The 6,000-nt window shown below is 38.8% G+C and overlaps 1 long non-coding RNA gene across 3 annotated transcripts in view; it reads right to left on the reverse strand.

Moving 5' to 3' along the window:
* Positions 1-5,270, reverse strand: part of LOC115179484 (uncharacterized) — a 93,605-nt gene extending 88,335 nt beyond the window's left edge. For 2 of the 3 annotated variants that reach the window (XR_003872907.1, XR_003872908.1), the window contains exons 1-2: positions 5,059-5,270; positions 4,398-4,485 (exon numbers count right to left, since the gene is read on the reverse strand). This is a non-coding gene — a long non-coding RNA (uncharacterized LOC115179484). Of the gene's footprint in view, positions 1-4,335; positions 4,486-5,058 lie in introns of those variants that run through there. The other variant, XR_003872909.1, reaches the window with a different exon arrangement.
* Between the last annotated feature and the right edge of the window lie 730 nt (positions 5,271-6,000).

Below are 6,000 nucleotides of genomic sequence, written 5' to 3' on the forward strand. Positions count from 1 at the left end.
ATGAACATCTGAATGATTCAGATGACAACTGGGTGAAAGTGTTGTGGTCAGATGAGACCAAAATGGAGCTCTTTGGCATCAACTCAACTCGCCGCGTTTGGAGGAGGAGGAATGCTGCCTATGACCCCAAGAACACCATCCCCACCGTCAAACATGGAGATTATTGCTTTGGGGGTGTTTTTCTGCTAAGAGGACAGGACAACTTCACCGCATCAAAGGGACGATGGACGGGGCCATGTACCGTCAAATCTTGGGTGAGAACCTCCTTCCCTCAGCCAGGGCATTGAAAATGGGTCGTGGATGGGTATTCCAGCATGACAATGACCCAAAACACACGGCCAAGCCAACAAAGGAGTGGCTCAAGAAGAAGCACATTAAGGTCCTGGAGTGGCCTAGCCAGTCTCCAGACCTTAATCCCATAGAAAATCTGTGGATGGAGCTGAAGGTTCGAGTTGCCAAACGGCAGCCTCGAAACCTTAATGACTTGGAGAAGATCTGCAAAGAGGAGTGGGACAAAATCCCTCCTGAGATGTGTGCAAACCTGGTGGCCAACTACAAGAAACGTCTGACCTCTGTGATTGCCAACAAGGGTTTTGCCACCAAGTACTAAGTCATGTTTTGCAGAGGGGTCAAATACTTATTTCCTTCATTAAAATGCAAATCATTTTATAAAATTTTTGACATGCGTTTTTCTGCATTTTTTTGTTGTTATTCTGTCTCTCACTGTTCAAATAAACCTACCATTAAAATTATAGACTGATCATTTTGTCAGTGGGCAAACGTACAAAATCAGCAGGGGATCAAATACTTTTTTCCCTCACTGTACGCAGTGATATATACTAGTCATATATACAGTACTGTGAAAAAGTATTTGCCTCCTTCCTGATGTCCTATTTTTTTGCATATTTGTCACACTTAAATGTTTCAGATCATCAAACAAATTTTAATATAACACAAAGATAACCCAAGTAAACACAAAATTCAGTTTTTAAGTGATAATTGTATTTATTAAGGGAAAAAGCTGTCCGAACCTTCATGGCCCTTTGTGGCAAAGTAATTGCCCTCCTTGTTAAATAATGAATTTATTGTGGTTAATCACATTTTTTGGAAAGCTGAGTTCAATTTCACTAGCCACACCCAGGCCTGATTACTGCCAGACCTGTTGAATCAAGAAATCACTTAAATAGAACCTGTCTGACTGTCATGCTCTGACCTAGGAGAGCTTTCTCTGTTTAGCTAGGCCAGGGTGTGATAGGCATTCTATGTTTTGTTTTCTATGTTTTGGCCGGGTATGGTTTCCAATCAGAGGCAGGTGTCTATCGTTGTCTCTGATTGGAAGCCATACTTAGGCAGCCTTTTTTTCCTTTGGGTTTGGTGGGTAGTTGCTTAGTTGTTTAGTTGTAAGTACCTGACAGAACTGTCGGCTGTCATTCTTTATTTAATTTGTAAAGTGTTAATTTATTTGCATTAAACTACAAGATGAACATATTCCACGGTGCACCTTGGTCTACTCCTTTTGACACCTATGACACTGACAAAGTGAAGTAGGCCAAAAGATCTCAAAAAGCAAGAAATGATGTTGTGATCCAAAGAAATTCAGGAACAGATGAGAAACAAAGTAATTGACATCTATCAGTCTGGAAAGGGTTACAAAGCCATTTATATAAAGATTTGGGACTCCAGCGAACCATGGTGACTGCCATTATCCACAAATGGAGAAAATTTGGAACAGTGGTGAACCTTCCCAGGAGTGGCCGGTCTACCAGAATTCCCCCAAGAGCATAGCAACGACTCATCCAAGAGGTCACAAAAGAACCAACAACAACATCTAAAGAACTGCAGGCCTCACTTGCCTCAGTTAAGGTCAGCGTTCATGACTCAACCATAAGAATGAGACTGGGCAAAAATGGTATCCATGGCAGAGTTCCAAGGCGAAAACCACTGCTAACCAAAAAGAACATAAAGGCTCATCTCACTTTTGGTAGAAAACATCTTGATGATCCCCAAGACTTTTGGGAAAATATTCTGTGGACTGACGAGACAAAAGTTTAACTTTTTGGAAGGTGTGCATCCCGTTACATCAGGCATAAAAGTAACACAGCATTTCAGAAAAAGAACATCATACCAACAGTCAAATATGGTGGTGGTAGTGTGATGGTCTGGGGCTGCTTTGCTGCTTCAGGACCTGGACGACTTGCTGTGATTGATGGAACCATGAATTCTGCTCTCTACCAAAGAATCCTGAAGGAGAATGTCTGGCCGTCAGTTCGTGACCTCAAGCTGAAGCGCACTTGGGTTCTGCAGCAGGACAATGATCCAAAACACACCAGCAAGTCCACCTCTGAATGGATTAAAAAAAACAAAATGAAGGTTTTGGAGTGGCCTAGTCAAAGTCCGGACTTGAATTCAATTGAGATGCTGTCGCATGACCTTAAAAAGGCCGTTCATGCTTGAAAACCCTCCAATGTGTCTGAATTAAAACAATTCTGCAAAGAGGAGTGGGCGAAAATTTCTCCACAGCGACGTGAAAGTTTCCTTGCCAGTTATTGCAAACTCTTGACTGCAGTTGTTGCTGCTGAGGGTGGCACAACCAGTTATTAGGTTTAGGGGGCAATTACTTTTTCACATAGGGCCATGAAGGTTCGGATAGCTTTTTTCCCTTAATAAATAAAATCATAATTTAAAAACTGCTTTTTGTGTTTACTTGGGTTATCTTTGTGTAATATTTAAATTTGTTTGATGATCTGAAACATTTAAGTGTGACATGTGCAAAAAAATAAGAAATCAGGAAGGGGAAAAATACTTTTTCACAGCACTGTATATATACGGTTGAAGTCGGAAGTACACCTTAGCCAAATACATTTTAAACTCAGTTTTTCACAATTCCTAATGTTTAATCCTAGTAAAAAGTCCCAATCTTAGGTCAGTTAGGATCACCACTTTATTTTAAGGTTAAAGCTTGGTCATAAATGGGTCTTCCAAATGGACAATGACCCCAAGCATACTTCCAAAGTTGTGGCAAAATGGCTTAAGGACAACAATGTCAAGGTATTGGAGTGGCCATCACAAAGCCCTGACCTCAATCCTATAGAAAATGTGTGGGCAGAACTGAAAAAGTGTGTGCGAGCAAGGAGGCCTACAAACCTGACTCAGTTACACCAGCTCTGCCAGGAGGAATGGGCCAAAATTCATCCAAATTATTGTGGGAAGCATGTGGAAGGCTACCTGAAATGTTTGACCCAAGTTAAACAATTTAAAGGCAATGCTACCAAGTACTAATTGAGTATATGTAAATATCTGACCCACTGGGAATGTGATGAAAGAAATAAAAGCTGAAATAAATTATTCTCTCTACTATTTTTCTGACATATTACATTCTTAAAATAAAGTCGTGATCCTAACTGACCTAAGACAGGGAATTTTTACTAGGATTAAATGTCAGGAATTGTGAAAAACTGAGTTTAAACGTATTTGGCTAAGGTGTATGTAAACTTCCGACTTCAACTGTGCATATATATATATATAGGTTGCATTTTTAACCATTATGATCCTGACTCTGAGCCATTACCCATTCAATAGACAGTGGAAGGTAATGACTTTGGAACATTTTGAGGGTTAAATTGAGTTTTTCTCACCGGTCAAATAATCTCTCCTTGCATGTTAACCTTGTCATATTTTACCTATTTATTTTGTAAAACATGCCGTAATAATATAAATATATTACAATACAGTGGCATACCGTAGCTTTCAGACTCTGAATTCAATAACTGTTCAGAAGTAGGAAATCAGTATAATGTCGGCGGTAGTTAATGGTAAATGGGATGTACAGTATGACAGAATTATTCATCTTCCTTAGGGCAGACACTTGGAAAAGGACTCAGTACTGAATGGATGTATGTTAATCGGTCAAATATTGTAGATCAAAATGGTGTAACAGCTATTTTACCTATTGAAGGTTTAACAGTCATATACTGTACTGAAGTCTTTGCAAAATAATCGTGACTAGGGTCAGTAAAAGAATTTACTATAAGTCCCTTTTATACTGGAGACTCATTTAAAGTGACACCCCTGTGACTATTTTGTTGCTTGCTTGCTATTCACAAGTATTGTTTGAATTAGAAAATACCCTTAATCAGTATTCTCAGTTTTCCTTTCACTCCAAGACATGTAGAATTTTCTTTTCACTGGCACATATTTTTATATTAACCCAGTATTTTAAGCTGACAATAAACAGGAGTGTCCTACATAATACTAGCTCACCTTTTAAAGGACGAAAGATAGAAAGGAAGAGCAGAAAGTTGTTTTGGACCTGAAAGGATCCTGTTTTTTCCCTCCTTGACATACTTTCTCACCGCTTTTACCACAATTTGAGTTCATGTTCATCTAATTTCACTTACTATCTTAACATGGTGTCCTCTGGCAAATGTCTGGCCTCCTGCAAAACCCCGTAGCCTTTTAAAGAGTGGCTCAGGTACAGAAGTTCAGCTGCAGGAAAAATAGATACATATTTTATGAAACAAAAACCTCAAAGCAGAACCTAGATATTAGTCACTTTAGTAATTAAAAATGTATACTGCTCTGTGCAGTCTCATGTTGTGCATTATTAAAACCTGATTTTTCGAAGTTACATCGGCTCAAAAAGATTTTTAATGCCAAACAGTCCCTCAGAGTGACTATGTGCACTTCACTCGTCTCCTGTGGGTGAATTAACGAGTCCTGTACCGAATGAAAACATTCGCAAATGTATATCGGCAGGAATCTACCCACCAGGTATGAAAGTGACACAGAAATAAACCCAAATCCGAGATGCACAAAACGTACAGTTGTAACCCAAATAACAAAAACATACATATATTAAATGTTCTACCAAAAACAGCGTCACTTGTTTAGATTTTCTATGAAATATGAATAAGATTATGATTAACATTAGAAGAAAAAAATCCAACAAAAAGTAATTATTGTTTACATGGATACTGTATATTTACATGGATGGTAGTTCCCAGTAACAGCCAACTCAGAAACACACGTAGAGGCCACATAACTTATTAAAATGATTACCTTGGTGGAGTAGCAGAGTAAGGTCCTTTAATTCAGACTTGGTTAAGGTTAGCCAGTAGTGGGGTAATCCCCTTTCTGCTCCATATGAGGAGAAAGCATTGGTATGCTGCCTTAAAATAGGCATCAGTGTTTACACCAAGGGAAAGCCCGAAATCTGCTCCTCATTAACAGCTGTTGCAATAGAAACATGGCTCATGCCACTAAAATAATTTTTAAATAGCACAGGCAGTTATCCACTGGAAAATGGAAAATTACTTCACAGCATGACTTAAAGGGGCAATCTGCTGTTGTCACATCCATTTTTGGACACATTTACTGATATGTGCCTATTGATTATTGAAGAATATAATGCATAAATGTCTCATGAGCTTAGCTCAACTGTTGTACCCCATCAGAACCCTAAATATAAGCTTGTTTCACTCCAATGTTTGTAAGCAAAGTAAATTTAAACAAACACTATATAGCCTCAAAGCATGGTCAAAACTATAGTTGTGATATCATTCATGCTCAGTCCTTGCATCCTAGCTTTGTCTATCCATTTGAGAGTGGTTACATTTCTCCAGCCCCATCCCTCAGCTTTTTACCAAAACAAGGGGCGGGTACACTTTATTATTGTTTCAACAGCTGACTGCCGCTTTAAGATGTACATTTCTCCCAAAAATATTAACAAGAGCTGTTAGCTCTTAGCTGTTTAAATGTTCACATTTAGGTATTTGTATTTGGTGAACACAGTCTGGCAAGAAAAGTATAGGTAGTAGCTTCGATATAAACATGATGATGTTTCGAAATATATCAAAACAACTGCCTGACAAAAGGTTATTTCACAGAAAACACACTTAGAATTTGAAGAAGCTGGCCTACTAGATATTGCTACAGCTAGCAGTACCAATACAGCTAGCTAGCACTGCATCTAGCTGTACTTTAGCACTTAGTTGTACAGCT

The sequence above is a fragment of the Salmo trutta genome, chromosome 39 (assembly GCF_901001165.1).
Source record: "Salmo trutta chromosome 39, fSalTru1.1, whole genome shotgun sequence".
Lineage (NCBI taxonomy): Eukaryota > Metazoa > Chordata > Actinopteri > Salmoniformes > Salmonidae > Salmo > Salmo trutta.